A 26,323-nucleotide genomic window follows, 5' to 3' on the forward strand; every position below is an offset into this window, starting at 1 on the left:
CTTGTCGCCGCTCGCCAGATGTGTGAAGGCAGCGAAAACATTAGACAGCACAAGACTCGTAGAGCGGTGAGGTGAAAGAGCATTAGGCTATCCCTATGAAATGTGCAACTAAAATAGGCTAATGAATGTAGTTCGTTCACTTGAGTTGTGCTATGTCAGGGCCATTTGGCATTAGGATCAAGTATGGATTAATCACATGCAAAACTAAGAATAGGCTACTCAAATTCATAGGCTAAATATTGGACGTTCTGTTGTCCATATCTAGACCCAATATTCTTCTGTAATTTAACCGAGTTTGTAATTTCCCTAAAAGCAACCCAGTATGTAGCCTAGTATAGCTAGCACCGTGTGCATTTAGGCTAAAAATGCCTATTTTGTGCATTTTTGTTGTAGATTGCTTGTTTGCTGCAGATTTTCACTCAGTGACTGATGATATTCAGATGCACACAGGGCTAAATGAAGAAGCACAGAAATCAAGCAAAATGCTTGCCAAAAATCATTGAGCCCATGTAATAGTTTTAAGAAGTGTTTGTCCAGTCAGCCTGTTATTTTTAGTAGGCCTGTACCTTTCTATATAAAATCTTGGGGTAGTGGCAATATATGCAGCCAATTTATTAGAAGCACCGTGAACATGCTCACCCTAAAGAGAAAAAAACTCAGTGAAAGAGAGAAAAGAAAAGTGGCAGGGAAATGTGCAGCCAAGTGAAACTTCCAAATCAATAGAATCCTGGTGAGGTGGAAGCCATTTTGTGTCTGTCAAGGGTCAGTGTCTAATCTCTAATGTAATGGGAGCAATACTTTTTTTTTCCATTTGAAACACTGAACAGGAAGGCTTTGAGAATAGGTGGTTGTAGAAAAATAAGATTTTCCCATAAAAGTATTAGGAGACATGCACTAAGAAGTTTATGCTGTCCACACTTCGTTGACCAGCAAGTCAAATTGGGACTACTTAAAGGCTTTGAAAATAAATCACTGATGACCAGACGATTTTCAGGCGATCATTTTCAAGAAAAGTGTGTTTCAAATTCTGAATAAAAAGGTCCCATGGTTGCACAGTTATTCCTTGAATTTAGAATAAAAGGTGCATTTGAGATACAAATTTTATTCTGAGTTTAGTCTTCAAGTCAGTGAATATAAAGTGGCAGGCATGAATGCAAGTGTTTTTATTAAATGTTTTTAGTTTTTGATGAAATTTGTCTTGACAATATTTTCCTTCTCTTCAGGCTTCACAAATGGGGGGAGCTTTTCACTTGTGAGTAACAGTCTCATTTACTAACAAATAACCCTTTTTTTTATCTTTGCAAGGCCTTTAATGTCAAGGAAGTTTCTGTAGGCTATAATAGATAAAAGGCCTGTTTGGAAAATATAGTTAAAGTCAATGACTATTTGGCCAAGAGAAAAAGCTTGAATTATTTCATTTAGGCATAAATAGCTCTAAACTCTAGATTTTTTTTAAATTAATTTGATCATTTTAACCAATATTTAAACCATATTTTTTTCTTTTTAAATGTCAATGAATAGCCTAATACACTTAACACAGCAAATGTTTCAAGATAATTACAGCCTAGCCTAAATCTGATTGCTTTTGGAATGTAAAAAAGTATTTTTTTATTGTGATGATTTTATTGTTGGCTCTGACCATACCCTCACATGTAAAAGGGAATTTTATTTTACCTCTTGCAAGTGTGACATGGTTGTCTTTCCAATAATGCAGAGAGTAGAACTGACATTTTCCATTATGCTAAACCTCTTGATTCTATTCCTATCAGCCCCCCCTAACAATTGGGCTGGAATGCTGAAAGATGGTAAATGGGAAATACCATTCAACAGTTTCTTGCTAAACAAACAAACTCTAGAAAGTCCACATTTAGACAAATGCTGTGCTCCTAAAACAGACATTGATAACTCTTTTGTTTTCTCTTGTGGTGGATTTTTGGAATAATGGACATGCCTGAATATTAGGCTATGCCACAGGATTTAATATCATGCAATGAATTTTAAAACTGAAACATAAAAAAACATTTTAGCTCTCTGGGGCATGTCCTTGTGAAGCCCTGTGCGACTTCCACTCATTTTTGTACATATTAGCTTGATACATTTACAGACTGCCTTCCCTCACCTGAAGTTCTTTTAGTTTTTGTTTTGTTTTCAAAAACATCAACCCCTATCCAATTTCAGTGTTATGCATGCGTTATGTTGTCAATTGAACCTCATTCTCAGGGCTCATCCCACCTCTGCGTTATAAAGGTAGAATGTAAAGAAGTAGACTGATCTATAGAGCGTTTATAATCATTGCTGTGCAATAACGTTCGTGAACGCAGTTTCCTCTTGTATCCAGGGTGTCAGTCAGAGGTTAACGTTTTTATCCGTCTGTTATTGGATAGCACCCACAGGTTCAAGATGCGATTGGTCTACAGCGCGTCAGTCTGAGGCGCCGCGGGTTTCCGAGACGATCGGGAACGCGCGACGGAGACAGTGCACGTAACTGGCCAGAGAGTGTCTGGAGTCTGTCTGAAACTGATAAAAATTGGTGATGGAGTTTTAAGACTCTCGCTCCATATCTATTCGAAAAACGGAGAAAACGGAATGGGACTACGTGTTTTTTCTATCAGCAAGCAATGTTAGACCAATCGTTGTCAAAAAACAACATAGTCTTGTAACGCATCCAAAGTTTTATTCAGTGTTTATCACCAGACAGTTCATTATTTCACAGGTAAGACGACCGTGGTGGGGCGCAAGTCTTTCTTCTAATTCAGCCTGGCGGGGACACGACTCATGTTTAGCCTATAGTGCACAGGCTACTGAATCAGACTGCTAATGCATAGCCTAGTCTATCTATACGATGCAAGTATGTAATTTATAGGCTGCCCGAACTCTTGTTTTTGGCAAAAATGATAAGCGTTTGAATTGACGTCGCGGCTGTCTTTCATCTTTGTAGCCAAACAGGATATTCTTGACGCTGCCGGTTGCCGTTGCGCAGTGTTGTGAATGTGCGCTATAATAATAAAATGTGTGTTTTCGATGGAGGAACGCTTGCTACCAGATTTGTAGCCTACAGTCTGAGGTCTGCGCAGGTGACGCACCTTGCTCACACGTGCACGTCTCTTGTTAACCCCCTAAGGCGCGAAAGCAGGTGGCCACTTTGTTATGTTGCAGGGACTTTGAAGCCACAGCGACATCGCCATTGAAACCTCTGACCATAATAATAATAACCAGCAATTACTAATGCAAAAACATAGGCTATCCTTTGTCAATGTAAACTTTATCTGACATCAGCAGGTGTCCCACATGTTAGTTTGCATAGTTTCTGGTCACAGAGGTTCTTGACTGACTGCTGACATCTTGTGACACATGAACTGATGGCATTGCATATTTATCTATGTTTCTAACTTAGATAGATTCTCCCCCTCCTGTCCTGTGTCTAACCAAAGCCTATACAGCCTTCTCTTAGTTTACTATAACTGATCCTGTCGGGGGTGCTCAAAGGGTGGCGCTATCTTGTCAGGGTGGAAAGCAACCCATAGCCATTACCTGTCACAAGAGAGAGGTTGTCTCACACAAGTTCTTCTAAGCATGAACAGTAATTTTTCCATATTCAGTGAAGTTAAAAGATTGCCACTGACAGTCAAGCTCAGCCAAAGGCCTACGTAGCCTACATCGCTTATTTGCTGAAAAACGACATTGAGTGTTATTAATCTATACATTTTCCATTTTATTTATTTTTTAAGATTATATTGTCATAGATGAAACAGTATAAGTAACATCGCTTGTTTCATATTGGTTGTAGCCTACTGCAGCTTGAAATGTTACAATTTGCAATTGTACAATTTCAAAATTGCAGTTTCAGTGTGTGAGCTACTCTAAGCTTTTTTTTTTACATCAGTAGGCCTATGAGTTCTGGAAGAGGCCATGAATGTGTAGTCTACTTGTAGTCTAAAATGTTTCCGTAATGTTCCATTTAATCCCTCTGATACTCCTAAACAAAACAATGCTCTGTTGCTTTCATCCGAGTGCTCAGTTTTCAGTTTTGCTGGTTCACCACACAGTATTTCTGTGAGCCAGTCAGCTCTGCTCTGTCACCGCTGTTATATAAACATGGTGAAGTCATATGACCAAGCTGGCTGTTCTGCTATACGCTAGTGAAACAAGATGGCTGCCAGTGCGGGTTTTGGTAGAGAGCATTTACCTCATGGTTGTATCGCTTTGCCATATTCATGTATTAGAATTTATGTCAGGTTCTCAAATTTGCATGCAACAGCTAAAAACCTTTTTTCTTTAATTTCACCAGAACATTTTAGTCCTCTTTCAGTCCTATTGTGATATGTTTGATTTAATTTTGTAAAAACAAATGGCATGCATAACCCTAGTTATTGACCATTCAACAGTATCATGCACATCAATTTGACAGTCCACTTTAAGCATACATTGAGGGGAAGCAGGAGATTCTGTTAGTATTGAGAGTGCTGCGTTTGATGTGCTGTTTTGTTAGTGGACAATGCGCTTGAGTTTCATACATTCCCTCAAGGTCATCTAGTATATTTCATTCTCAATTCAACATTTACCACTTAATTTATTTAGTCTTGATCACATTATGTTTCTTGCATTTGCCCTAGATAAATGTAATAAATTCCACAGTGTTTCCCATTTAAGTTGTTTTTGAGCAGGTAGGCGTGAAAACTTGTGCAACTGAGAGGCATGTTTAGGTTGTGTGATAAAAAAGACATTAGGTTGTAATCCCATGATGGTACGGTCTCCAGGAGCTAATGTGTTGCTGCATGTTCTAGTGTACAGGGGGAACAGGGTTTTTCAGGGGTACTGGGCTTTCCTCCGGCTGATCACAGGAACTGTCTGTGTTTTGCGGCTTTCATGTGCTGCTGGAAATGTCCTGTGGGCCCCAGCCTGACATGATGGGCTATTATGGGTTTACCACTCTACTCTATTTATCTCCCACTGGCTAGCCTCAACAGATCACTTCATCAGCAGCTGCTTAAGTGTTTTATGACATATATGTTGGTGGTATTTGGTCAGTGCTGTAGTTCGTATGTTGATTGCCTGTGTGTGCAGACAGGAGTCTTCACATTTCTCTAGTTGCTTTGGCCTATTTACGTCTCTCTTGCCAGGTTTCATATGTGTATTAGATATTTTTGCAAATAGTTTTGATATTATTTCGTCTTGATTGCATTTTATCTTCTGCATACACGATAATATTGATATATTGGATTTAAAAAAAAATGTAAACAGCACAATGTTGAACAATTTTAATGTTGTATTTATGAAGTGTATTGGCATATTTTTTATGTTTCAAATTTATCAGTATATTTTAAATGAAAGGATGGCTGAGCAATTTAATTTATCTTTTAAAAAATTAACTCAAGAAAACTCAAGAATCAAGTGTTGCCATATAGCTACTTCACCTACAGAATTGTACAAATATACCTTTATGTCCCATCTTGGTAATTTCAGTAGCCTTGGGGACTATCCACTTAATAATGATTAAATATGCACAGTTTAGGCCACTGCGTGCATACATTGTGTTCTTACAAAATAAACTACAGTCTGGGTTAGGGTCAGACGTAGAGATAGGACGTATTGAAGTGAGTTAGGATAAGTGTCTGGACTGACGTGATAAGTATAATAAGGAACATTAATGTTACCTGATCTTACCTGACACTGCTAAAATAAAAACAGAACCGACCTTTATTAATGCAAACACGGGCATATTCCGTACAGAAATATATCTGTATATATTACAGATTATTAAAAGTCTATACGAAAGCCGACTTTTAACCAAACATACATGTAGGGCTCATTTTTTGGGCAAAAACAATATATAATCTTTTTACATTTATAGGTCAACATTCTGAATGCGCATTTGCAGTATAAGGTCTGGTTTTCAAAATGAACACCCCAATACCCATACCCTGCAATTTTAACGAGCCATGCAATTATTCACTGCTAGTGTTTTGTATTTATTTTAACGACAATAAATTGCATATGTGCAGATATTAGTGTGTACTTGAATTTCACTTGTTTCGCTATACCGTTTACTTACCGCTTTCAAATTACTGTTTTCTGGCCAGTAAATAACTGCAATATTTGTGTTTACTTTTACTGGGTACAGGATAAGACAGGACAAGAATAGTCCCAGAGCCTTTTAAATTGAGTTTCTACTACTATGTCATATGTGTTTGGCCTTTGAGTGTGCCAGCAGAGATCTGTCGATAGCTGAGGCGCTTCGATGCTCAAAGTGAATTTCAGGAAAAATGTCCTGTGTACCACTCCGCCAAGCACATTTGGGCATGCCATGGAAGAATGACAGGAATTCTGTCAGGGAAAGGTGTGTGATGGTGTGAATTTGGGGAAGCCTGCAGGCAGATGAGTATGCTTGCTTGCACTGGAGGGGCTAATAGCACTGGAGGTCAGATCTTTTTGTCAAGCCTTGTGTTAAGGCTCGCGCTGAGTAATCGCACTTTCAGCTCCACCATCCTGTCATGTCTACCCATCACTTCATGTAAATACTCATTCCTGATCTCTTCATTGAGTGAAATAATTAGATGGGTTTATTTGCACGCTTTGGGCTTCAGACCTGTCATAACTCAGCTAAAAGTACTACTGTTTGTCTGATAGCTTGACTTCGTCTGAGCTTAAATGCCTCCTGGCAGTGTCTTGCAGTCATGGGTTCCTGTGCAGGAACAATAGTAATGTCGATCTGATTTAAGACACATCTAAAACAGACGAAATCGAAATGTGGCTGAAAATGTGTTATGGGCGCGACTGTGTTGGTGAGGATTGTATCTCGGCCATTTTGGCTGTTATTGTGCAGAGTACTGTTGGTCCAACAGCGACCCCCTACTGCCTGTCTGCCTGTGAGTGGCAGGTATCTCTTCTTGGCATTGCAGCTCTCCCTGTCTGGCAGTGTTCTGGCATATTCATATAACAGCAGCAGTAGCAGCATTTAAAGGACTGTGTTGGCGATGTGCCTGCCCTGACAGAAAAAGAAATGCAAACCCTCTCCCCGCTATGCCTTGCTTTTCTTCCCTTGTCTTCCTTCCCTCTCTCTCTTTCTCTCCTGATGGTGGCGTAGCAGGGTGATTCTCCACACAGCTGCCCCCCTGAGTTAAGCAGAGTGGGCTGCAGTGGGGTAGCGGCCTCCATTTTAGGGTGCACTGTTCAGGGGGAAGATGGAGAACCTTGCCCATGTACTGTGCTATGGCAGCTCAGCGGAAACACACACTACTCAATGCCAGCGCTTCGACTGTACGTCTGTTGGGCAGCTGAATGCCATCCGGCACAGTAGATATTGTGTCTTGCACTGATCTGACTGTCAAATGCAATGCCGCTTTTTCTTTTTCCCCCTAATATTTGACCAATCACACGCACAGGAAATTGTGTAATATATCAACATTTAGGCCATAGTAGTCCAATGATAGTCTGTGTGATTTTATCAATCTGCGATCTACAATATAACATTTTACGTATTATGAAAAATGTGATAGCGCGGAATATTTTGTGATATATCAGCATTTGTTTAAAAAAAAAATTGTTTAGATGCTTTCTAAAAGTGGAAGCGTATTGTTGTACAGTTACAAATTATTATTGTTGTAACATTTGTTTGTAACACCAGCTTCTAAATACATATTTAGGAAACGACTAAAAATAGTGGAAAAAGTGGAGTACACCCCATCAGTAAGATAGCAACTAATAACAATACGTTTACGTTCAAAGTGTTTTAAGTGCAAGATCCGTTTAGTTATAGCAATATATGACTACATACTATATGCACTGAAAATGCGAAATAAGTAATGCGGTGAAAATAACAAGAATAAAAAATAAAGGCCTTATCAAAATGAATCAAACAAACAACAACAAATAAAAATGGTAATGACCAGACATGGCTACAATTTAATAGATTTCAAAATTGTAGGATCACACAAAATCAAGACTTAATATTGCTATAGAGCTCAGCCTCAGCATTTTCATCCCGGGTGAAGTATGAGGGTCAGCAAAGTGAAGCGATTACTTCGTCAACACAGTGATAAATATCTGGAACATGAAATGTAAGATGATCGAGTGAGACACTGACCTGCACAGAATCTGGAGCTATCCAAAAGAGAAAAAGCATAACAAATCTGATGGTACTTTTTAAAATGTAAAATGGGTTTTAACCACAATGACCAGCATTTCTCTGTCGTAGCACAGGCCAGTCAACCTGGTCATACAGCAAACATGGATATGCGCCATAGTGGTGTACTTGAATGTGAATTGTGCACTGTGTTTTAAAGTGTCACTAGATTCTACCTTTACATTAGACATACGGAAAGATGACCAATGCACCTGTAAAACAAGTTAAAACCTTTGAGCACAACTTTTAAACAAAATTATTAAAAGTGAACTCCAGTCCAGTCAGATTTCCCAAATGTTTATACAAGGTTGATTTCTAGATAGATAGATAGATACTTTATTGATCCCCAAGGGGAAATTCAAGAAGGAAATTCTTGTATGCTGTGAAGTGTTAAATGCAGATTACAGAGTAAGGCCTCTATGACCAACAATGTCTGTTCATGTGAATATTAGTAATCTTGTCTTGAAGCAATTTAGGTGCCCATGTCACCCATTTGCAGTAAACTATAGGAAGGCTCCATATTTTCAAGAGAAACTTGCATGGTGTTGTACAGCAATGCAAATCTAGATGACCATTGTTCAGATTAAATGTATTGTTTCATAAATTGGCCTAAGGACTGAACCTTGGGGGACACCTGATATATAAGAACTTAGACAGGACAACCTACATAGTGAGACACTGTTACCTATTTGACATTGCATCTACACATACATAGTAAAAACAAAACAGAATGATCTAGGTTAAGAAAAGATGATGTAAGGGGTCCACTGCTCCTGGTAGATCTGTTAAAAAAGCTAACAAAACCTTTTTATTTTGTCTAGTGTTAAATCGATGTAATTTGTTACTAAGAAGTGGTACATCCTACAAAAGTCTGAAAAGAGAACTTTGCAAAGTTGAAACAGACCACTTTAACAACTCCAGGGAGCATTTCTAAATTATTACTGTGATTCTGAGACATCTTTACCATTTTTCTTGAGCAGGAGAAGAACCAACTTTTTTGGCTTTTTGCCTATGATGATGGTGAGGCTGACGGTACGGTGTATGAATTATGGAACTACCTATACTGAAAGTTATAGAAAACAGAAGGACAGCACCCTGTAGAGGAGGCTCATATCAGGATCATTAAATGGCGAGCATCAACACTTGTGTAAAATATAAAACTGTTTTAAACAATTGCAGACCGTCAACATTGTTGGATTGTTGTAGAGGCCACTTTTCCTAACTATGATACATTGGAGAAAAAATATTTGTGTCCAATTGCCTTATTAAAATAGCCTGCTAGTAACTCACAATGTTTATATTCATGATTTTAAAACCTTGATTTTTATACAGCAAAAAGTTAACTATTGCATATTTAATATTGCATTATTCATTTTCAGGGTGTTACTTCACTACTTCAATATTTTACGTACTTAGTCTTGCCTAAATATGTCTTTGAAAAGTATATTTCAAAACTGGTTATATGGTGATATTTTTAACCATATTGAAACATTCCATGATGTTTAACTCAAAACATAGTTTACATGGTACCACTCAGACTGCTTCAAACTACTAGTTAATATGTTGGAGTCGTTCTGAAGGCCAAAGTAATTTTGTCACATTCATAGTATAGCCACTATTCCTGGCCTAGGCTTCCAAATTAGTAAAACTTGTCAATCTGAATGAGCAAAAGCCACCCCGCCATATGAAATTGAAACATATAGCTCAAAACAACGTACAGCCTCTCATCAGCATGCAACAGTGCAGTATATTAAAAAATCATCCAAATCATTTATAACTTGTCTCTGTCAATCTGAGCGGCTTCTTGGTTGGAATAAGAATGGATTTTCCACGACTTGCCTAAAAACAATCGACTCTTGCTCTATAAAACATAAAGTCTTGGGGTGTGAGGCTTCTCAGAGTGGGATTTTGTGTTGGGTCTATGGGGAGGGGGAGGGGGTGGGGGGGGGAGTTTTGCTCGCTACTCAATCTGTTCTCTGCTCTTACGCTCCATTCAGGACACACAAAGCCCTGCCTGTGATCTTCCTACCACAAAGGTATAGGAGAGGAGGGGTATGGGTGTGTTGTTTTGTTTTTTTTTTGGAAAGGTGTGTGTGTGTGTGTGGCTATGAGTGGATTGGGTGATATTTGTGGCTTAGTAAGTTCAGTGGTCTGTGCTCCTTAACGATCTGCTATTTGGTAGAATTACTTACTTACTGAGTTTGACCTTCAGCTCCATTGCAATAGAACATGCACTGCTCCAGTCAGTGTTCATGGGAATGTTTTAATCAGAGGCCATCGTGTACATGCTATACTTTGAGAGTGGTGCTGGCCTCTCTGCTATGCCCAGTGAGACTGATTTGCATGTGATCTGTTTCGAGTAAACCCAGAAGACAATTTCATTCTCACCCATACTATTCCATTACTCACCCATACTATTCCAATTGTAAATATCTACAAAGTTTTGAGTGACTTAGATGTCACTCGAAATGTAAAAAGAAGTGGGGAGATAATCAAAGGAATGATTTGGCACCAATTGCACACTTTTCAAATTATTTTTTTGCGTATTGCAGGATGTGCAATATATTATTTTGAAACGTGTGCAAAAATACAACCTTTTTCATGCGGTCAGAATTGTATGTGTGTTTTATGTATGTTATGTAGAGAAAACCTTACCTGATTTTGACTGGACAAATACACACTTGATTACACTTGACAATTTGTTTGAGCTATTTCAGCTCAGTTTTGAGAGTTAGGTTGGTTGTTTCTTTTTGAAGACCTCCCATCAACGATGTGTGTAGCTGCTGAGTAAATAGAGTGCTTCTGTTCTGAGCTAGCGGAGAGCAACCTTGGGCTTGGGCTGATTGTGTGCCAGAGACATCCGTGGTAATGTTATTGGATTGTTTATTAGGGAATGTGAATATTTTCATTAAGTTGGGGAATAGAGCGAGTGAGGGAGGGAGAGAGCCTCACTCATATCTTCAAGGTCCCCAAAGGCACTGCAGTGTATTTTAATGAAATCTCATCTTCTATTCCATCTCTCTCTCTCTCTCCCTTCTCTCTCTCACTCATTCTCTCCCCATACACACTTCGTTTTCTCCATCTCTTCTCTCTCTTTCTCTCCTTGCCTGTGCCTCCTATACACACAGCAGCTGCGTTCCTGTGTCTAATGGGCTTTTAATTAGCCCGTACGGTGGAGATGAGAACAAGCATGCCACAGCTTGTCGCTAAAACAGCTGATGAACAGGTCTTATCATTTCATTCAGTGACCCACCCCCCCCTCCCCAACCCACCCCAAGAGATCCACCAGCACATGCCCTCGCACAAAATGTTTAATAAAGCTTACAAGTCATAATATGATTTCATACTCAGGAAAATCAAGCCAGAAGTTCAGATGGTTCTCGACAAACGGGAGCCACAAATTGCATGCTATACGGTAGAGCTAATAGAGCCGTGTGCGGCGCTCCCCAACACCCAACCATGACGTTGCAGTCTCCTTGGCGAAATGGGTGGTAGGTCGTAATGTTTATTTCGCTCTGGACAGGTCTGTTGTCTGCCTCAAGCCCATTTATTCCCACTCTACCCATAATTTTGGTGGAAAAATGCAAAACAACCCTACTTGATATTCACCTGTGTTTAGTATCACTTCAAGTATGCAATGAGCTAGTCATTATTAGCAAACAACTTCTAAACCACCCGCATTAGGCGTAATCAAATCAAAGTTGGAATAACAAATATATGCCTGAAAGATTAAAGTAATTGGCAAAATTATACCGCACCAATGTTTTTCATTTGCAGTTTTGATTAACATAGGCTTGGGATGGGTCTGGACCACTGGACCACACTGAAAAATAAATCTACCACAGGTCTCTGGTAATTAATTTTCAATAAATAAATGCATTTCTATGTGATGGAACCAAGATTGTCAGTAAGCGACACGAAATGATGCCCCCATAAACAGGGATGATTCAATCATTGGCCAAACGTCTCTTTTTTTGTTTTTCACTGCAAATTCGTAATTGTATTCCGCAACTGTTCCCTAGCTGGGATTTAATATGCTGACCCTTTCTGACATTCGAGAAGTGTGATTTCCCTGAACCTGTTTTGACTGACCATTTTAATGGAACAATGACACGATCAAACCCCCCTCACCCCCCTGTAGTCCGATAAGGCTACTCGCTACCAGCATGTGATGAGAGGTGAGAAGCAGGCACAAGTTAATGGGGAGAAAATGATTTTGGGGGATATAAAAGGTCAAGTGTATAAGCTCCAGTTAAAGGGCATTCCAGAGAAACACCCAAATTAACACTGCCAGTGTGTGTGGGTGGAAGGGGCAGGTTTAAACACACAGCCACCGAAAATATCAATTTCACGTTTGGTCTCACACTTTAACACCCAACACCATGGGGAGGTGTGTGTGTGTGTGTGTGTGTCTGTGTATTTGTGTGTGTGTGTGTGTGAGAGAGAGAGAGAGAGTCAGAGAGAGAGACAGCCCTACTATGGGCTGTGGACCAAACAGCCCCATTTTATCTCCCATCAAGTCAGGGCCTGAGCAGGATTAACCCCTGGGAGGAGGGCAGTCAGATCCTGGGGGCCCAGCGGCTCAGTGACCAGAGGTCAAGTCCACACTTCATTAGGACTGACCTCTAAACAGGCACGTCTGCTGGCCACTCTCCCTATAGGATCTCTTCCTGCATCCTTTTCTTTGTGTCACTCTTTTTCTCTCACTCTCTCTCTCTCTTTATCTCAATCTATCTCTTTTCCAACTCTCTTGTCCAGCTCTCTCTTTTTCCCGCTCTCTGTGTCTCTCTCTTTTTCCCGCTCTCTCTGTCTCTCTCTTTTTCCCGCTCTCTCTGTCCCTGTTTATCTTGGTACCTCTCACTTGCTCTCCTTTTCTGTGTCATTCTCGGCATGTCTTGTTCTCTTTATTAGTCTTGTCTCCCTCTGCGTATTTCGCACTTTCCTGCTGTTGTTTTCTTGTCTCTCTTTCTTTTCCTCTTGCGCTTTCTACCTTTGCCGCTTCACTTTTTTCTCATATCACTCTTTCCCTGCCCTGTGGAAACAGGTAAGGAGTAAGCAAGGGGTTTGTGGCTTACCCCCCCCCCCCCCCCCCCCCCTCCTCACACCAAGAAAAATCCCCTCCTTGGTGGGTTATACTCCCGAGCTCAGCGATAGAGTTGCACACCAAAAACACACTGGCTTCTTATCGGCTCTCTTCCTCCCCTTTCCTCACATGTGGTGCAAGACTCTTCCATTGCCAAATATCCCCTTCCCTGACTGGGGAAATACCTGACGAAGGCAGAGGAAAGCTTGAAGTGGAGCTTGCACACCTAACTGGCTGGTACATGCACACATGCAGTGCAGTGCACACCCACACTCAAAAGGCCAGAGTAATTGGAATGTTTCTGTGAGTGTATGTGTGTCTATCTGTGTGTCTATCTGTGTGTGTGTGTGTGTGTGTAATCCCCATGTCTCTGCTTTATAATATTGTGAGATGCTTAGGGAGAGCAGGTGAGAGAAAGTGAAATATCTGCTGATTAGTTATGGTCCGCTCCAGGTGAGAGACAGGTAGAGGGCTCAGGTTATTCTGAGCAAAGATTGCCTTTTATTAAGGAAAACTCTGTAACGCACACTTCAGGTGTTTAATATGTGCTGGTGCTACGTGTTCTGGATCGCTACCTCACAGAAGTTATGTGCTCTGAGAGCACACCACCACTTTCCCCCTCATGAAATTGCAAGTAACCATTTTGAAGGAATTGACATACACACATTACGGACGACTATAGATATGATTACCAAAATGCCACCGGCTTAGCCATCAAAAAGGAGAACTGCCTAAATTAACTATTAGGTGGTGTATGCCATCGGGTCTAATCGAAACCCAAGGAGTGCAATCATTGTGCTTGAGATGTGCCTTCACCGTCTTCTGGTTTTGGTTGACTCATACAATACCTATTTTAGCCACATCTGTGTATTCAGTGGACAGCTCCACGCTGTCAGACCTGGTGCAGTGCAGTCTCTGTCTATTTTTAATGAAATGTTATTTTCGCGCACACAAAAATGTGCAGCCCTTAACAGTTTCAATTCAAAATAATGCCGGGAAATCTGTGAGAGGGAGAATTTGTGCCATGCTCCGCAGGTTCAGTCTGGCACCATGGTGCATGAAAAAAGGAGCTTTTAAACTGGAATACGCCTTCATTCCAAATTTAATTCCTGTATACTCCCCCTGTTAAGAACTCCACAGAGGAAGAGCTCTATACGCCCACCCGTTAATAAGCAACAGAAGTAGCAAAACTTTAACTGCTGAAGACTCTGGAGTTTTTCCGTAGACTCTGCTGTTTTAATGTGTGTGAATACACAAAGCATTGACAGCATGTGCAATTTTCAAACACATTCAACTTCATTAACATGATCACGCTGACTTATGTTGGTTTAAAGCATCTTTTCTTGGGATCGGTACATTTTCCCCAACCGGGAGGTACATCTTGACCAGACACACCAGGCAGCACCGTTCACTTAAAAGTGTCTCTTTGTGCTGAAGGAGATGTAATCATGTGTAATGTTCCTGCTGTGTTCTGTGTCTCTGTGCATGGCCCCACTCTCCACGCTCTCCCCAAGCTTTGGTGTGCCATTCCCACTCAGGGTAATAAAGATGCCGGGCCAGGCTTTCATTAGTCAAAGCCTGCAGGCAAACACTGCCACTGAGGAAACGCACACACACATGCACGTGCGCACACACACATGCAGACATGCAGACACACACACACACACACACACACACACACTCACACATACATGCGATTGCGTACACACACACACACCTATACACACACAGACATACACATGCACACACACGTACATGTATACACACACCACACACACACATACACAGAATGAGAGGGAGAGAGAGAAAGGCAGACATAGACACATGGAAGAACAGGCTTGCTGTTTGCAGGGCTGTCCATCAAACCCCAATCTGAAGCACAGAGAGAGGGAGACTATTCACTTGACACATGACCAGAGGCTCGCTCAAGCTTAGGATGGCCTTTTACTGATCCATTCATGTATTTATTCATCTGGGGAAACAAAGAACAAAGTAGGGTACAATGCAGTGCACAAACCACGCAGATTTTCTGTGTCTGGTAGGCCGTAGCGAAAATGGAGGATAGTGAAAAAACGATGCCATATAACCGAATAAACCTTACAACAAACACATTTCCCCGCAAATTGCCTATCAGTAATATTTCACTGTAGATGTAATCTAATGCAGATTGAGTTCATAGATTAAAAACATGTAGTAGGTAGTAGAGGTTGTTCTTTTTTTTTTTTGTATAGTAGTGGGCCGATTTTGAGATCAGTGTTGTACGAGCATCACAGGATGGCTAAGGCGGGCATAGGGGAATATAATATGGAACCACTTCTTTCACTGATTAAGTGGAGACTGAATCTGCACTGCACATAGATGACATCTGCGCCGATACTCATCTGAGAGATAAGAGGTAACATTTATTTTTGCCGAATGAATTGGCACAGCCTGTCCATTTTTTCAGTAATCACTGTGATGTTGTTGCCGTTTGGAGCTTCTGGCTGCATCAGCGTCACTCTGCTTGCTGTCTCCATCCACAAAGGAGAAAATCCCAAACAACATCATTTCTTCTCGTGCAGCGTGGCAGTTGCAACCTTCCCCAGTGAAGCTTCAGGAGTGTGCCGGTTCCGCTGAGAAAACTGCTGTCCAACACGTACGGCGTCTTTCTCTTTCTCACACAAACACACACCACACGCAACCCCACACAAGCAGTGTCAAAATAAAGCTTTCTATCTAGCATTCCAATGGTCTCTTTAGTGGGACAGTTTCTCTTCTTTGCTTTTCCTTCCATCTCCCCATCTTCCTGTCAGTCTGTCTGTCTGTGTCTGTCTGTCTGTCTATTTGTCTGTCTGTGTTTCAGTATATGTTATGTGAACTGTCCAGATCTCTATGTCTATATAAAGCCTTGTTTGAAAAAGCCAGTCCTGTGTAATTAAGACTGATGCAGGAGGAATTAGCCCATAAACAAGGAAATTAAGGTCTCCTGTAGCTTCTGCAACCCCAGGACGAGCATGAGATTAAATAGGATTCAAGGTGATTTTGTGCAGTACCCCCTCAGCATCGGAAAACTCCAGCTGGGTTTAGAACAAAAAATGGAATCCACCATGAGCTCCATGTTGCTGTGCTGCATAAAACAATACGCTAGCTAGGCCCATTTCATATGTTCGCTTCGATGTAAGTAACAAATAGCAACAAATGCACTCTGTTTATATTACTCATCTCCCTGGGACCTGTTGTGGTGTTTTTGTAAACAAAAACGGTATAGATGGTGGGTTTAGATGTATTATTTTCTATTGTTAGCTGCAGCCCTATCTCTGCGCATTCATACCCACATAGATTGTAGGGGGATTTCCATGTGGACCAGGAAGCTCTACAGTATGTTTGCTTGTCTGTCTGTGCTTCTGTTGGAACAGCCTGCATTTATTGGAAGAGAGAGAGCGGAGTAGTGGAAAACAGGGAGGGGTACAAAGCCTTCTCTCCTGCCCCACTTCTTTTTGTGTTGTTTTTTTTTTGGGGGGGGTGGGGGGTGTTATTAGCTCCCCAGATGGTAAAGGGGTGCAGAGTCACCCCTTTGTGTGTGCTGGTGTGTGTGTGTGTGTGTGTGTGTGTGTGTGTGCTGGTGTGTGTGTGTGTGTGCATGTGTTTGTCAGAGCGGGACGGGGCTGGTGAAAGGCCGTGCCCTAATGTGATCAGTGGCAGCGGAAGAGGCGGGGAGCGCGCAAACAATGGGCTTTGGAGCCCGGGCCCATCCAGAGGCCGTGCCCTCACTGCCCTCTGCAGCCCCTGGCCCTCGCACCCTGCAGGGGGCTTTGATCAGCAGAGGGTGACCCATCCCCCCCCCCAACCACCTCCTGGACACCAGCACTTACACCCACAACACCACTTTCCTGTGTATCCTGCACTTGGCCAGCGCTGACCCCTCCTTCCGGAAGGATCCGCAGGGAAGCGGCGAAAGGGAAGGGGTGAGAGGAGGGGGCACGGCCCACCTTGACCCGTCTAGACGCCGCTGTGTGGCGTTCTGCTGTTACCAAGGGGAGGGAGTGAACTCTGACCCCTGATGTAGTCGGATGGGAAGCGCAATAGTGATTTGTGTGTGTGTGTGTGTGTTTGTTTGCGGCGGAGGGCTTAAGGGCGAGTGCTAGGTTTGTTCAGGGCTGGTGCTACACGGAGAGAGCATTGGCAGAGAGAGAGAGTTTAACTTTACACAAACTTTTGTTCTTTTGTTTTCTTTTTTCAATGCCCTCCTTAGGATGCCCCTGTTTAGTTTTTTCTTCCAAAGTGGGTGTTAGGACATGAAGTCAGTTTCTTGGCATGAAGCGAGTTTTACTGTGTTTCTGTTGCAATTATGCAGAAGAGTCAGTTTAGCAGTTTTTTTTTAGACCTGGAATATGTAGTGGCTTAAAACTAAGGCGTTGCGGCAGCACCCCTAAACACTCATTCAAGTGTCTTCTCTACCTGGATTACTTTTAATGTTTTACTCCATGATGTCCTCCCATCCTCTGTAAGTACCATGAGTAGCCTAATAATTGAGCTTATATGCTGTGGTGTTGTCATGTCACAACCTTAGCCATTTAACCTAGCCCTCGTTTTCCACTGTTTGTGTTATCCTGGTCATATTTTTATTCCCCTCGTTTCCATAACTCTGTGATGAATATGACATGCAAGATTGAGTTGCCCAGTTTTTTTTCCTGAATGCTTACATGATCAAAGAGTAATGATGAACCTTTGATGGACTGTTAATATTATTTGATTCCTGCAGAAAATAAATGAAAAGCTGGTATGTGTCCATTGGATGCCACTGACAGTGTAAATGGTATAGCATTGTTACTACCTGCGGTTATGAATCCTTTGTACTAGGAAGCATTGTTTCTGTTTATTATACTTAAAAGATTTGTATGTAAAGCAGGCTATGCATAATTTCCTGATTGAGCGGTATGACTGTGGATATGAACGAAGGATTTAGAATGCTTTTTGAAAATTGGATTTGGTGAATTGTGAAAAGGACAACTGTGTTTGTTTTATTTATTTATTAAATTGATTCATTATTTCATTCTAATCTCGATGTGGCAGGTTTGCATCGCCACGATGGCACGCCACGTGCTTGCTGATTGTTGTATGACCTATTTCCAAAGCACTTTGTTTGGATGCCTATTAATGCCAATAAAACACGCAAAATCATACAGCAGCAGTCACTGTGTGGAGTTCTGTTTATTGTGTTTAGAGTAAATTCTCTTTTTTATAATCTTTATCTCTCTCTCTCTCTCTTATAAACACATACACATACAAACAGAAGTTTCGATGCAAAACTAGACATTCGGTGCAGGGAGTTAATTGTGTGTGTGTGTGTGTGTGTGTTTTGGAGTGCTGGTTGTCAAGTGTGTCCTAGGTCGGATGACTCAGAACGTGTAGGATGGGTGTGAGAGAGTGGGCACTCTAGGTTGTGTCAATCGGGCGGGTTGTCTGCAGAAATGGGGGGACTGCTGTTGTTGCAGTGAGAGCTCAAGTGGGCGTTTGCTGCTGCTACTGTGTTTGGAAGCTGGGCATTAGGACTCCCCAATGCCTTCGGTAGGGCCCCGCCCTCCCAATCCACTCACACATTCACCAATGAACCTTGTGCTTAGCGACCCACTCATTGCTTCCTGCTAGTTATCTTTCGCTCTTTGGGTGCTTATCTCCATCTGTTTTTCTTATCTATGTTTTAATCATGACGATCGCTAACCACTATTCTCAGTCTTGTGGTCTGCGTGGCACTTGGATCCATTGTTTTTGTCTGAATACTATTCCTCTCAGAGGGGAAAAGGGGCTTTAACATTCAGCACAGTGTTTTAGGAATTGCTGTGTCAGATTCTCCCACTGTGTGTGTGTGTGTGTGTGTGTGTGTGTGTGTGTGTGTGTGTGTGTGTGTGGAAGGGAATAGGGAAGCCCGTGTTCCAGAGGCCAATGCAGATGTTATTGTCTCCTCTCTATCTCTATCTGTCTGCACACCCTTGGCCGCCATGGTGCGTAACCATGGTGAGTGAGTGACAGATGAGTCCCACACACAGGGAGGGGGTGTGTGTGTGAGTATGAGTGTGTGTCTGCCTGTGTGCATGTGTGTGTGTATGGTGTGTGTGTGTGCGTGTGTGTTTGTGTGTGTGTGTGTGTGTGTGTCTGTGTGTGTGGTGTTTGTACAGAGGAGAGATGGTGGGAGGGAGAGAGAGATAGAGAGAGTGGAGTTCTGCCTCACCACGCAAACACTGGCAGTGAAACGTGTCAAAGTCAATCTGCCGCTCGGTCCATGTTGGGCCAGAATGAATGTGGAGCAGTAATGTGTTTGTTTACCATGGGCTTATTTTCACACCAGCCAACTCGCCTTAGTGTGATTATGAACTGGTTGTGTGAAACGCGAGATGGCGAGCGCCATTTCCTCTCCGTCTCAAACATGGTGGCTGTGGCTCCTGCCATCACTGTGGCCGCCCTTCACTAGAACATTTGTTCCAAAGGTTGCTGGGGGTTGCAAATTAAATTGCGGTGGTGCCTTGAAACTAATGAGTCTTAGCGAAATTCTCCATTTTGAAATCGACCGAAAATGAGGTTAGCGTGTGGCTAGGTATTCTCTGAATGCTGTGCACGTGCTACTTTGTCCAGAAAAAAATTAATTAGCTTTTAATTAGTATCCTAATGTGATCATATACTAAAGCACTAAAATGCTATTTAGCTATACAATTATGCACACCAACAAGCATCGGCAATTTGGTTTGGATCACTCTATATCATAATGCTTTGTAAATTTGAGCAAAACAGACATTTACATCTAGCATCATTTCAAATGCTATCATAGTAAACAATTTGTAAGAAATTCTTTTCACATGTTCTCTGGTCCATGTCTGCATCCATGCGTAAATGAACTATTTGACATATATTGTCGAAAGGGAACAACTAATATTGTTTTGTAAAAGATGAAGGGTTGGGTGCATCACGACAAATAGCACAACAAATCACAACATAAGAGAGCGCTCGAGCTCATTCCATCCTGTTTCACTGCACTGATAACATTTTGTTCTCTTTCTCTTTTTCTCTCCTTCCCTCGTTCCCTGCCCTTCCCGCTCTGTCCCAACCCTCGTCCAGTGAAAGCGTGATGAAGAGGATGTCCTTCCATGAAATATGTCTACAGCAGTAGAGCAGGTACTGAGCTGACACAGATGTATCACCCCGCCTGTCTGTCCATCCCTCGCTCTGCACTGTCCTCTACCCTCCAGTCTTTTCTCGCATCTGGCCGTCACTCAGCCACACTCTTGTCCCTCTTTGCTTCACCTGTCCAGTTACAGTGTCCACACACACTGCCCTATACATTTGCGATACACACATACTTGCAGCAGAGGTACAATAAGTTGGTGAGCCTTCCCATTCTTTCCACATGCCCTCTAGTTCTGACACCCAGAGGGTCAGTTCTTGCTCTTGTGTTGCAGTAATGACTCAAGTGTTTATCTTACAGTAATGAATAAAGACATGATAATCACTGACTGATTTTGGTTTGAGAGTTTTAAATTGGCTCCTCTTTCAATCTAATAAAGTGAGAATTGGTCCAATCTGACAAATTATGATAAGCACTGACGGACACTTACAGACAAAAATGCTATATCTCAAAAGCACATTTTACATCTTTACTTACCAAAAAATGACATAACCTTGTTTCTTCATTGTACAGAAGGATGATTGTGCCGACTATCCTTTTGATTGTATAATAAATTACTTGTCTATATTTTTTCAGCTACTCCTACTGCTCATTAACAATGTTAATTGGAAATGAAAACAGTGGGCCAAAGTAGCTTGCTGGGTGCATGCATGGCTATGGCTAAAACAATACTCATGGCTAAAAATGTATTCTATTTATTCTATTTTATAATTGTTCAAATGTGAAACACTGAGAGCAACCCTGACGGACTGTGCCGTCCTAGATCTTTTTCATAATGAACACAATCATTAAGACACCGGGCCATTTGTACATGTCATAGAGTGTCCAACAGCAGAAGGGCAAAAGTCAAGTTGGAATGTCCAGAGGCTGGGGAGGAAGCAGGTAAAGGTCAGCTGCATAAGAAACGTTTAGTGCCGAGGGAAAGAAAGTCCAGTAATAAGGAATCATCATTTGGTATTTCTTCTGTTTCTAATAAAAAAAATGAATGCTGTCTCTGTGGAAGCAGATATATTTTCCAGCATATTCTGCAGAGTGCAGTACACACATTGTTGTGCGTATTTTAATTGAATTTAAATTATATTTTGTATTTCTGTCCAGTGGACAAAATGCAATTGAAAGATATAATATAGCTGAAGGGCCTTATGTATGTGTGTATATGTGTTTGCATACTGTATGCATGCTGCAGGTATATATAGTGTTTGCATATTTGTACAATTGAGGTTCAGATTATATTTCTCTTGCCCTGAGTGATAAAGCGACAAATACATGACATATCCAAGTCATTGTGAATGCAGGATAATCAAAGTCTTATAAGACGCTATTGAGTTCTTATGTTTCACACCACACCAAACATTGGCAAGCGAGTCTAGTTCAGATCACAATATTCATGATCATACATCTCACTCATAGATTCACATATGACCCAGCTCTCGCCATGTCTTTTGCCACCACATAATCAAGACACAAACCTGGAACTACCAGATAGAGTTTTTGGTCTCTAGTGTCTTAACAGACTTGAGAACCAACTTATGCCAACTTTTAAATATTTTTGGCAATTTGGACTCTTAGCTGTGTTTGCCCTAATGAAATAAGGTGATTCAATTAGGGAAATGTAATTACGATAGATGTCTTCATTAGACTGTCTTATCGCCGACCGTCTCTTTATCACAAAACAATGTGTTCATCACACTTTTTTAATGCCTTGGCGACGTAAATTATGCCCGGTTTTTCTTTTTATTAAACCGAAACTCTGTTCAGTGACTGAACCAAAGAGAGTATTTGCTGTCAGTCTTTCTTATGCACTACTGTGATTTTTCGACATCAACTTCTCCTCGTGTTAATAAGTGCACTTGATGAAAGCGAGAATGGCAAAGCTCTTATTAGCTATGGCTATCAGATGTCTCGTATGAGAAACCCTTGGTATCTTTGACCACCTGCCTTTGTATCGCAGTGCAAATGCCTTTCTTTAGCAGAGGTCACTCAAAGACTCAAATGGTGTGAAATGAAACTTTGTGTGTGTGTGTGTGTGTGTGTGTGTGTGTGTGTGTGTGTGTGTGTGTGTGTGTGTGACTTCTCCACAATGCATCTGTTTCTCTTTTGTTCTCCCTAGTCGACTTCTGAGCAGCCTAGGCCTTGTGTCCCATACATGAGAGATCAAGAGTTACCAAGGTGCTATAGAGGAGGGACACGACAGACTGCTACGCACAAATACTCCCTCTCTCTCTTTCTCCTCCCTGTCCCTCTGTCTCTCTCACACACACTCATTTCCTCTCGCTGTTAGAATCCTGCTGAGCCTGTGGCCGGGGTCACTGACACCAACACCAAATTCGCTGCCTTAATGAAAAAAGCATGTGTGTGTGTGTGTGTGTGTGTGTGTTTGTGTGTCTGTGTGACTGTGTGTCTGTGTGACTGTGTGTATGTAAGATATATATATATATATATATATATAGAGAGAGAGAGAGAGTAAGTGAGCAAGTGTGGTAAGTGTGTGGTAGTCTGTACATTAGTGTTATCGTACCATGACGTTTCTGTGAACTAGTTACAGAAATACTTGAGTTGTAGAGTTTCTACTCTAGTTATACAGCCTCTCTGTGTCTGTGCGTGTACCACGATTTATTGGTGCCTTAGTAAACCTGTTTTGTGTGAACTTATTGTGGACAGATAACAGCAAGTGGACCAATCTGGATCTTCTCCCTACAGGGTGTCTTTGTGTTGGTGTGTGAGAGAGAGAGTGTGTGTGTGAGAGAGAGTCTGTGTGTGTGTCTGCATGCCTCCATGGATGTGTGTGTGAGCGAAAAAGGAAAAGACAGAGAGAGAAGGGTGGGTCGGTTTGAATGGACCAGTATTGCACTAGTTCTGTCTGGTTGGGGAAAGGTAAGACTCCGTGGACCAGTATTGCACTAGTTCTGTCTGGTTGGGGAAAGGTAAGACTCCGTGGACCAGTATTGCACTAGTTCTGTCTGGTTGGGGAAAGGTAAGACTCCGTGGACCAGTATTGCACTAGTTCTGTCTGGTTGTGGAAAGGTAAGACTCCAGTCCCTGTCCCGTTACCCTCCTCATCCAACGCAGTGCGTTGTGGCATTAACTTGTATTCTAACAAGATTAAAATATATTTGTCCTGGGGATTAGCATAGTTAAGTGTCCTTTTTCCTCCTCTTCTGCACGGTCCGGTGTGGAGGCGACTGCGCTTTGATCTGCGTGGCGTGGAGAGGACCCTGGCTTGGGTCTGGCCATCCAAGGGCCTAGTGTGAAATTGGCCTGATGTCATCCCCATTCTGCTGCGTTTACATCCCTCCCTCCTCCTAATGATGTTTCCGCACCTCTGAGGCGCAATCCAGTCAGGGAAGAGCTGCGAGAAATGCTTAGAGCACTCTGGGTAAAAAAAAAAACTTGGAGAGAGTGAGCGAGAAGGGAGGGTGTGTGTGTGTGTGTGTGTGTGGAGGGGGGTTAGTGTGTGAGGGGTGTGGTATGAGACCATTGTATGGGAGGTAGACGAGTGGACATCAATACTCCTCCATTTTCTTTTTCATTTTCTCCCCTTTCTCATTCCTTCCATTTTGCTTTGTCCGGTGAGAGTCTTTTTCTTCACGTAGGCTGGTGAAGTTGAATACTCCGAAGTGAAAGTTGTTTCTGATTGTTTCGTCATTGCTGAATAAAAACTAATATCATTATTTGGTTGGGTTTGTGCTCGGCACCACATTGTTCCGAACTTGCCATTTAATGACAATTTTTAAACTTGTCTTGTTTGTTCATGTTGCATTTTTCTTACTAATAAAGTGACCATCAAGTTAAAAAACAGATTTTTCATAAGCAAAACACATCAGTCAGCAGTCATGATGGCCATCTAAATGTTGTAAATATGTTTACGCCCTTGTACCAAGGAACAAACTATAGACTCAGATTGAAAAGGGTTTCCCGTCCGATCATATTATGCCCATACCTCAGTAGATGGGGGTGCCGAATGGCTACTGTGTGAGAAGAGGTGTGGGTGTTGGATGGGGTGGGTGCGGGGGAGGAAACGAGCCACCTGCAGCCATGACAGCCGGCTTTGACCTTCGTCAGGGTATTGGGGTGTCTGTACCCCCTCCCCACATATTTCTTTTTTTCTCCTACTGGCCGCTTTTGAGGTACCCCTCCCACCCTCTCTCTGTCTCTCTCTCTCTCTGGGTCTTGCAGTCTCATTTTCTTTGTCTCTGTCCCTCTCTCTTTCCCTATTATTCTCTCCTTTCCCCTTTTGTCTTTCTCTCTGTCTTCTACCCTCCCTCCCTCTTTCTCTTCCTCCCTCTCTCTCTCTCCCTCACTCCCTCTCTCTTTCTCTCTTGCTTGGTCTTACTTCCCTCCATGTGAACTCAAGTCATTCAGGGCCCATTTGGTGTCACTTCCTCATACATGGGTCCTGAGAATGGAAATGGAGATGAGGCTCTGTGAGGGTTGGCATTGCAGGGGTCAGTGCATGGGAAATGTTTCCCTGCCAACCATTTTTGATTGCTTTTGTGTGTGCTTTTTCAGTAGAGGAGAGGAGGGTTCAACCGACATTAAACCTATGTCTCCAGACTATGCCAGGTGGGTGTGCCCAAGGTTCACCTTGGTGGGTCAGTGTTGCCTTCTAAAGGGGTAGATAAAAGTTTGGTCAGCTTTATACCTGAAAAATAGTGGACGTAGTATGAACATTGAAAATTGTCCCATTCTGTTTGGATTGACAGTTTAATGTATGGCTTAATGCGCATTTGATGCCAATAACTTTCGGCTGTCAAGTGCCCTTGAGCAAGGCACCTAACCCCTCACTGCTCCCCGAGCGCCGCTGTTGTTGCAGGCAGCTAACTGCGCCGGGATTAGTGTGTGCTTCACCTTACTGTGTGTTCACTGTGTGCTGAGTGTGTTTCACTAATTCACGGATTATGATAAATGCAGAGACCAAATTTCCCTCACGGGATCAAAAGAGTATATATACTTATAAATGTAGGCCTATGACGTTATGTTTCCAAACGCAGTTCTTGCGCATTGTGTAATTCGGTCGGCTTTCGTGCCCTTATTTTGATGAATTGTACTTTTGCTTAACAGACATGTCCTGCATGTATTGGCTGACCAAAAACAATAAATAAAAAATGTCTACTACTCGTCCACCTTTAAAAAACATGTATTTACTCTCTTGTATACAAAACTGGTACACTGTGTTCGAAATCTATTTTTGTCTATAGGTCTATCTTTGAAAATACCAAATGCCACGGGTCATAACTAGAACGTATTATAGGGAGCTCAGTGGTGAATTTAAAATAAAAGTAAAGATACGCCTACGGTCACTCTAGACTTTACCATTTTTATAATTTGCCAAGGCAAATAGGCAAGGTGACCTTGATTTCTACAATATTAAACATTATGTTAGTGTGGTAGTCATGACTTTAGAAAATACCTTTATTAATAGCAAGTCTATATCAAGTTCCATGTGACTGATCTCGGCCTGGTGGTAATGGCCCGAAATCAAAAAAGGCCTATTCTCGTGAGAGTCTAAAGATTCAGTCAAATGCTTTATGGATCATACACGAAAACAGGTCTACAACGGGTTACATTTTTGTGCAGTGATAGCCTACGATGAGGCTAAAACCTTCGCTGGTTAAAGAGAGGACGCATGGTTAAGTGCAATTAGAACAACCAAACAAAATATAGGCTAGAGCAAGTTCAATAAGTTTCTAACAATATCTAACCTAGTTTCTAACAATATCTTATGTTTTACATGTCCAAACACAAAGTGGATTTAGATCATTAGGACAAGCATGTAAAAAAAATCCCATTACTTTGTTAAAGTTATAATTTGGTTACGAATTTTATGTCACAAAGCGCGTTGGCGATGGCTGTCACGCACGCTCGGCTTTTGCGGCACTTGTCCTGCAGAACTAAAGTTTCTCCCAAGAAGCTCCACTGAGACCAAGGAAGTTCAAAATAGCCCAGATCACATATGTTTTAG

The 26,323-nt window shown here is 41.8% G+C and overlaps 1 long non-coding RNA gene across 1 annotated transcript; it reads left to right on the plus strand.

Annotated features, from left to right (window-relative positions):
- Positions 1 to 7: 7 nt before the first annotated feature.
- Positions 8 to 20,628, plus strand: LOC143131617 (uncharacterized). Its single transcript, XR_012988140.1, has 3 exons — positions 8 to 66; positions 1,224 to 1,252; positions 20,295 to 20,628. It is a non-coding gene; the product is annotated as an uncharacterized LOC143131617 (long non-coding RNA).
- Positions 20,629 to 26,323: the final 5,695 nt, after the last annotated feature.

This window comes from Alosa pseudoharengus, unplaced genomic scaffold, assembly GCF_046254945.1.
Source record: "Alosa pseudoharengus isolate Yale_2024_CS ecotype anadromous, Long Island Sound unplaced genomic scaffold, YU_APseudo_1.1 YU_APseudo_1.1_scf_18, whole genome shotgun sequence".
NCBI classification, from domain to species: Eukaryota; Metazoa; Chordata; class Actinopteri; order Clupeiformes; family Clupeidae; genus Alosa; species Alosa pseudoharengus.